The sequence below is a fragment of the Cicer arietinum genome, chromosome 7 (genome assembly GCF_000331145.2).
Source record: "Cicer arietinum cultivar CDC Frontier isolate Library 1 chromosome 7, Cicar.CDCFrontier_v2.0, whole genome shotgun sequence".
Taxonomy (NCBI): Eukaryota; Viridiplantae; Streptophyta; class Magnoliopsida; order Fabales; family Fabaceae; genus Cicer; species Cicer arietinum.
The window spans coordinates 43509841-43518677 of NC_021166.2; positions in this window are offsets into that span (position 1 = coordinate 43509841).

The following is an 8837-nucleotide window of genomic DNA, read 5'->3' on the forward strand; positions in this document are numbered from 1 at the left end:
TTGTTGAGATGGAAAAACGCTTTGTAAAAAGTGATAAGGCTGAAACAAGTTCTTTGCTTCAGAATTTAATTTCCATGAAGTATCAAGGCAAGGGAAATATAAGAGAGCACATTATGATGATGTCCAACATTGCTTCTAAGCTTAAAGGTCTAAAGCTTGAGTTGTCAGATGACTTACTCATTCATTTAGTATTGCTGTCTCTTCCTTCGCAATTCAGTCAGTTTAAGGTGACTTATAATTGTCAAAAGGAGAAATGGACTCTTAATGAGCTCATTTCATTATGTGTGCAAGAAGAGGACAGGCTGAAGCAAGATAGGACTGAAAGTGCTCACTTTACTAGCATCTCTAAAGACAAGGGCAAAAGGAAAAGAATTGAGGAGCCCAAGAACAAAGCTGCTGCTAAGGGTCCAGAACAAAAGAAGCAGACTAAGGATAACAACTGCTTCTTCTGCAGGAGTTCTGGACACGTGAAGAAGGATTGTGCCAAATATCACGCTTGGCGTGTTAAGAAAGGTATGATTCTGTCTTTGGTCTGTTCTGAGGTTAATTTAGCTTCAGTACCTAGAAACACTTGGTGGTTAGACTCTGGTGCAACTACTAACATCAGTGTTTCAATGCAGGGTTGCCTGAACTTCCGAAAGCCTAGTGATACTGAAAGATGGATCTATGTAGGAGATGGGAAGAAGGTAGAAGTTGAAGCCATAGGAAAATTTAGATTATTATTAAGTTCCGGTCATTATTTGGATTTAAAAGACACTTTTGTTGTACCGTCATTTAGACGGAATTTGATCTCTATTTCTTATTTGGACAAATCAGGATATTATTGTTCATTCGGGAATAAAGAATTTACTTTGTCTTTAAATTCGAATGTTGTTGGAACCGGTTTACTTTCTGGTTATGATAATCTTTATTTGTTGGAAACTGTGGCTAACTATAATGAAACCTTGAATGTGGAATCACGTGGTACTAAGCGGAAAATTGACAATTTCAATTCAGGGGTGCTTTGGCACAAGCGTCTAGGTCACATCTCTAAAAATAGAGTTGAACGACTTGTGTCAGATGGAATTTTAGATTCCATTGACTTCACAGACTTTAACGTTTGTGTAGCATGCATTAAAGGAAAACAGACTAAAGATAAGAAATTAGGCGCATATAGAGCTACAGACGTCTTAGAATTGATACATACGGACATCTGTGGGCCATTTCCAACTCCTTCTTGGAATGGTCAACAATATTTTATATCATTCATAGACGATTATTCTAGATATGCCTACCTTTACCTAATTCACGAAAAGTCCCAATCAATAGACGTGTTCAAATCCTTTAAGGCAGAAGTTGAGAATCAACTTAATAAAAGAATTAAAAAGGTCAAATCTGATCGTGGTGGTGAATACTACGGCAGATATGACGGTTCAGGTGAACAACGTCCGGGACCATTTGCCAAATACCTAGAGGAATGTGGAATCGTCCCACAATACACTATGCCGGGGTCACCCAGCATGAATGGTGTAGCTGAAAGACGAAACAGGACTCTTAAGGATATGGTAAGGAGTATGATTTGTCATTCCACCTTGCCAGAGTCACTCTGGGGAGAGGCATTAAAAACAGCAGCATACATTCTTAATAGAGTACCAACTAAGGCAGCGGCTAAAACACCTTATGAGCTTTGGATTGGGCGTAAGCCTAGTCTGAAGCACCTTCATGTTTGGGGATGTCCAGCTGAGGCAAGGCCTTATAGGCCGAATGAAAAGAAATTTGAACCCCGAACAATTAGCAGCTATTTTATAGGGTACTCAGAAAAATCAAGGGGCTATAAATTTTATGATCCTAATTTGAGAACAATTTTTGAGACGGGAACGGCAACGTTCTTTGAGGATATTGAGTTTGGGGGGAAGATTAAGGTTAAAGATTTTGTCTTTGAGGAAGAATCGGTAACAATTCCAGAACTGATTCTTCCACCAATTGACTTTCCCATTATTGAACAAACTCAAGATGATCTGGTTGTTCAGGAAGAACAAAATCCAGATCAAATTCAAGATCCTCAAGAACAAGTGCCTCAAGAGCCAGCTCCATTGCGGAGATCCACTAGAGAAAGGAAAAATGCTATTTCGGATGATTATGTAGTATTTATCAATGAGGTAGAGGAAAATGTTGGCATGACGGAAGACGACCCAGTCAACTTTCATCAAGCCATGCAAGATTCTCGTTCAGATAAGTGGATCGAAGCAATGAATGAGGAGTACAAGTCTATGCAAGACAATTCAGTTTGGGAACTTATCCCATTACCTGAAGGAAAGAAACCCATTGGTTGCAAATGGATTTTTAAAACCAAGCGGGATTCCAATGGTAATGTGGAGAGATATAAGGCACGTCTTGTAGCTAAGGGTTATACTCAAAAGGAAGGGATTGATTATAAAGAGACTTTCTCTCCGGTTTCATCGAAGGACTCTTTAAGAATAATCATGGCTCTTGTTGCTCACTTTAATTTGGAGCTTCATCAAATGGATGTAAAAACAGCTTTTCTCAATGGCGACATTGATGAGACGATCTATATGGTGCAGCCAGAAAACTTTGTGTTGGGAGACCCAAAGAATATGGTGTGCAAACTAAGAAAATCCATTTATGGGCTAAAACAAGCTTCTCGTCAATGGTACCATAAATTTCATCAAGTAATTCTCTCATTTGGTTTTGAGATGAATACAGTTGATGATTGTGTGTATCATAAGTTCAGTGGGAGCAGACATATTTTCCTGGTCTTGTATGTTGATGACATACTGCTTGCCACTAACGATATAGGCATGTTGCACGAAACTAAGAAATTTCTATCAAAGCATTTTGAGATGAAAGATCTTGGTGACGCCTCTTTTGTATTAGGAATTCAGATACACCGAGACAGATCTCGAGGTATTCTTGGATTGTCACAAAAGAGCTATATCGATAAGGTTCTCAAAAGGTTTGGGTTACAGGATTGCAAACCAGGGGACACCCCAGTTGCTAAGGGAGACAAGTTTAGTCTCAAACAGTGCCCTAAGGGAAGTTTGGAAATTCAAGAAATGCAAAAGATCCCTTATGCTTCAGCTGTAGGGAGTCTTATGTATGCCCAAGTATGTACGCGTCCAGACATAGCGTTCATAGTAGGGATTTTAGGCAGATATTTAAGCAATCCAGGTCTTGACCATTGGAAAGCAGCCAAGAGGGTCATGAGATATTTGAAGAGAACAAGAAACTACATGCTCACATATAGGAGGTCAGACCAGTTAGAGATCACTGGGTACTCTGACTCGGATTTTGCGGGATGCCAAGACAGCTTAAGATCAACTTCAGGCTATGTCTTTCTGTTAGCTGGTGGAGCAGTTTCTTGGCGTAGTGCCAAGCAAGGTCTTACTGCTTCATCAACCATGGCAGCAGAATTCGTAGCAATTCATGAGGCATCTGACCAGGGCATTTGGCTGAGAAATTTTGTCACGGGGCTGCAAATAGTTGAAGGGATTGAAAGACCACTCAAGTTGTATTGTGACAATAGATCAGCAGTCCTGTATTCTAACAATAATAGGAGCTCAACCAAGTCAAAGCACATTGACATTAAGTTCCTAGTTGTTAAAGAGAAGGTACAAAGTGGACAGATATCCATAGAACACTTAAGGACAAACTCCATGATTGCGGATCCACTCACTAAAGGTCTACCACCCAAGGTCTTTCATGAGCATACTGCTCACATGGGTGTGCTACAGTTTGAGGAATCTTGATTTTAGTGGGAGTTTCGTCCATTATGTAATTCATGTTCTATGTTTAATTGTAAAGTACAAATACATTGTATTTGGACTTTCTGATCAGAAATAAAGTTTAAAGTATTCAGTTTTTGGTTACTTTGTACATTTAAGTTATGGTATGATCTCATTCGATAAAGTAGGACCAGTTGAAAATTGACATGCATTGACCAACTTCATGTAATTTTCATGCTACACTTTTCATAATGGGTCTATGTCATTTAGTTGTGTCAGTACGGGTGATCATTGATGGGTTTAGTTATGCTTATTATGACGAAAGCCTCTTTGGTTCCATGTGCTGATATGATTAATGGACGGGACAATTTGGATTATACTCAAGGTAATTATAATGACATTTTTGATGTCATAAAGTCTAACACACTCTTAAGGATACATGTGTGACCAGTGGGAGATTGTAAGATTTATGAGTCACATATGTAATTAATTAATAAAGTGTGTTAGGGTCATTATATAATTAGCCAATAAACTAGGGGTCAAATAATATATAATAGTTTATGGCTAAAGAGCATAATAGTTATGAAAATTAATAGTGTAGATACCAGACAGTTTCTAATTTAATGAGGGGCTGAATTGGAAATACTGCAATTTGGGATATAACTAATAATAGTTATATATAGGAGTAATGGTCCCCAAGGCAAACACAACAAGACTATTCAGTTTCAAAACCCTAAAGGAGAAAACTCTCTGGTTCTCTCTATCCCCATCAAGAGAGCAAGGTCTTCAGGGTGTTTTGCGGAGGAAGATCACCCAACCCATTGGCTCTATCATCATCATCCCAGGATTTCATCAATGGCAATTCCCACAGGTACGCTTCCACCCTTGGTTGTTCATCATGTAATTGGCATGGATAGTTAACACCAATAACATTACTGTTTTTTTTTTTTTTTATGAGATACATTTAACTTATAATTTGGTCAACAAAAATTAATCTATTTGATCAATAACATGAATCAAATACATTAATTTTTGTTGACCGAATTATTACTCAAATGTCTATTATAAAAAAGAATTAGGAGAAAAATATTTATAAAAAAAAAATTACAAAAACAACTACTATAATTATAAAATAAACTAAAATTTTCAAGCTAATTCCAACTATCTGAGTTGTGAATTTTATCGAGAGATATAATTGTGAATTTTATACAGAGATATAATAATCAAATCAAATGACTCTATGATAGCAAAAAATTTATTCAAAATTATTTAAATTGGAATGCTATTTTTTTTTATGAGTTTGAGTCCAAGTTGAACTAAACCAATAAATTAGACCTTTATTGATTTGAGATATAATTTTACGTAATTTTAAAATAGATCACATAATACTCAAGCCAAACCCTTATCTTTTATTAACACTATGTCAATATTGATATCTTAAACAATGTGTTGTATTTAAATGTATTTTAATGATTATATATACCAAGAAAGAAAAACAATTTGTCCTTGAAACTTACATTATTTCCTTATATATATATATATATATATATATATATATATATATGTATAGTTAAAAAAAATTTATTAATAGTTTAAAAATTTGAATTTAATTTGTATACATCGATAATGTAAAGATATTTTATATTGTCAATTAATCATAATCGTCAGATTAATAAAACAGTTTGACTTTTATTATAATTACTTTTAAAGTCACTTATGGAAGATTGTGATGTGCTGACAATGTAAATTTTTTTATGTTAACAAAACATAACAATTAAACTATAAAATTTTAGTATTTGAAAAAGAAAAAAATATTTTTCGAAACTAATTTTTAATTATAAAAATTGTCAACCAAAATTTGATTTGTTAGTTCTATCTTATAAGCGTTAAGATTTTGTTCGTCAATATATGTTTATAAATTTACAACTTAAAATTTTTATATACAATATTATATTATACATTTTTATTTATTCATTAAAATTTTATATCAAAAGAAATACTAAAAAAATCAAAGTTTTTACATTCGGAATTATAGTAAAATCTCATTATTTTCAATATCTGACTTCACACGATTGAGTACATATTCGTGAAATTTTGATGGGGCTTCTTCTTGTTATTGAATCACGATCAAACCCCTTTTTATATTTTTGTGCCACACTATGTATAATGGAAGATAGAACAAAGTTCATTCCAGGTAAATCGCGATTTGTTTCCATGTAATGAAGAATCTCTTGGTTGAGACCAAAATAATTCTGTTTGTATTTTTTTTGGTCAAATAATTAATATTTATTATTCTAATATTTTTGGTATTATTTTTCTGGAATTTTTTAGCACCTACAAAGATTTTTTTAATTAATTTATATGAGATTAAGCTGTATTTTTAAATGTTAAAATCTAAAAAGTTTTACCCAAAATATTTGTAAAAATTCCTTATTGATTTTTTGACAATTAAATGTATCTCATTCTCCTAATAAATGTGTTATTAAGGAATTGATATTTTATTATTTTGGAATAAATTTGAAATTTATTTATATCAGACATATTCTTGTATAATTATTTCAAGAGATTGATTTGATTTGATTATTACATTCTTGATTTTGTGCTTAAAAATATTTAGCGAAATTTATAAATATTGGTGGATCAACTAATGTGAGAAATAGTATTTTTTTTTTAAAATAAAACATTTTCAATATTTGAGTCTTAAATATTCTTTGTGAATTTATTGTAGTAAAACTAATATAGATATATTATATTAAAAACTGTTATGATTGTGAAATTAATTTGAATAAGCTTCAATGTTAAAAAATTATTAAGGAAAAAAACACTAGAGATCAAAACTTTTAATTGGGTGACCAATTTTTAGCGAACAAGAACCAAGTATTAAACTCTAAACCAAATTACTTATAAATCTAATCTGGTTTTCAAACTTTGCTATTAAACTTGCTCAAAAAGGAGCAAATGTGATGCTCATACCATAGTTTAGGCAGCTAGCAACATTTTGGGCAAGTATGTTTTTTACTCTTAACATATTGTATTGTCCATTTCACTTCCTGCAAATGAAATGAGTTTGTTTCGTCCAAAAAAAGAATATGGATTTACACTGTTAAACGACCCAGCCAATTTGACGAGTTAGAAAATACAAAAGAACCCAGAGTAAATAACAACTTGGGAACTGAAAATTTTGCCTCAACTACAGAATATTTTTCCCTTAAATTTTGCCTCAACTCCAGAACATATTTCCTTTAAATTTTGTTGACTCAGATAATCATACCAAAATAAACCAGTGTTCTCACATTCAGCAAATTTAAGATCATCTTGGTCAAAATCATATACAATAAGATTTGGGCACCCAAAGCAATAGCTTGGTTAAAACCATCTACTTTGATCTTAAAGACATCTTTAGAATTCATTGTTGGGAGGCTTGCAATTGCGAACCATTACCCAAACCGAGTCAATGTTTTGTATGGGAGGAAACCTCCTGCCAAAATCACTGACAGTCAAAAGGCCAAGCACTGTACACAACACTACAGAAAATTCTTACGAAATATAACCATCCACAGCACATGGAATAAATTATGCTTTAAAAAGTAAACAAAAACCTTCACATTCAATAGATGAATAACCAATCTCATTTGAGAAACCAAACGTCAACCATGAACATTAGGTTTATTTACAATTTAAGACTTGTAGCTGCATCACAAAATGAAGAAAACCGACTACTAACCATGCCAAGTCCCTAGTCATTCATGACAAGGTCCCTAATAGTTAAGTTAGTTTGAGAACTAGTAACAATAATAAATAACTAAATGCAAACCAAACAAGGAGAAATGGTAAGTAAAGTGGTTAACAGAAAAACATACACGGATAAAGGAAAAACTAATAGGTCTAAACATTTTTATAGAACATAAAAACAAACAAACTACTAGGTCTGCCCAGTATGCAACCATATTACTAATCACAAGCACCATTCTGGCTAATTATTCATTTTAATCTATTGATTTTCAAACTCCAATATGTTAATCCACTAATAAAATAATTTCACAGTAACTTATTGGATCAAACCCCAACCTTCTTCTCACAAAGATAGTTAAAACTCAAGAAAATTGTTGTAATAAATGAGATTGATAAATTTAATATTGAATCAACAAGTTTTCATGCTCTGTACTTTGGAAGGAAAACACTCAACTAAGATCTACCTGCTAATCTGTTCTTCAATTTCAGTAAAACATACGAAAGACATCATGAGAATCATGAGCAGAGTCTGAAAATCTAAAGCTATATTCATAATTTACCAAAAATCAAATCTAAAACAGATCAAGTTGCAAATTTTCGTCTCTGGATTTATAATTACAAAAAGTGCATATTATCAAACACCTTATATGTAGAATTTCTTTACCCCTTTAGTTAAGTAAATTCAAAATGATGAGGTCACAGAAAAAAAAAAACACAAAGAATGAAGTATAATCAAAAAATTAGAATTTAAATTCCTTACTTTTTGGTTCACGATAGCCGACGAGACGACAAACAATGAGGGCTTCATGTCACAGTTGCAGTTTAATGATTTAAGAGACCCGATGATAGGTGATTAGCACGAGATGAATGGTTTTAGGATTTGTGGTGGGTTGAGAAAGAAAGAGGAACTGATTGTTTGTAGAAAAATTGATTGAAAGCTTCAAGAGAACCCAAGGCTTGATGTGAATAGTGAAAGAAAAGAAAGAGAAGTGGACGAAAGAATTGAATCCGGTAAGGAATAAGTATTGCTTTGACTTAATTGCTTGAACCGGGTCTAGCTAGGCTGGGAGTCGATTAGTCCGAGTTGTGGTGTTGAGAAAGAACACTTGAACCAAATGGGGTTTTAGGGTTTCTTTGAGTAAACTGGTACAAAGAAATTTGACAGCACAAATATTCAAATGCACGACTACACACTTCTGTATTTTTTTTTCTTTCTTTTAATTTTTTTAATTAGTTATTGAATATTTCACATTTTCTAGAAAAAACAATTCTGCAAAAATTATTTCACATTTTTTTAATTAATAAAGAAAATTAAATTATGAAATTAAAAAAAATAGTTAGCGACTGAAATTTTGGTCACTAAAATTTAGTTGCTATTTCAAT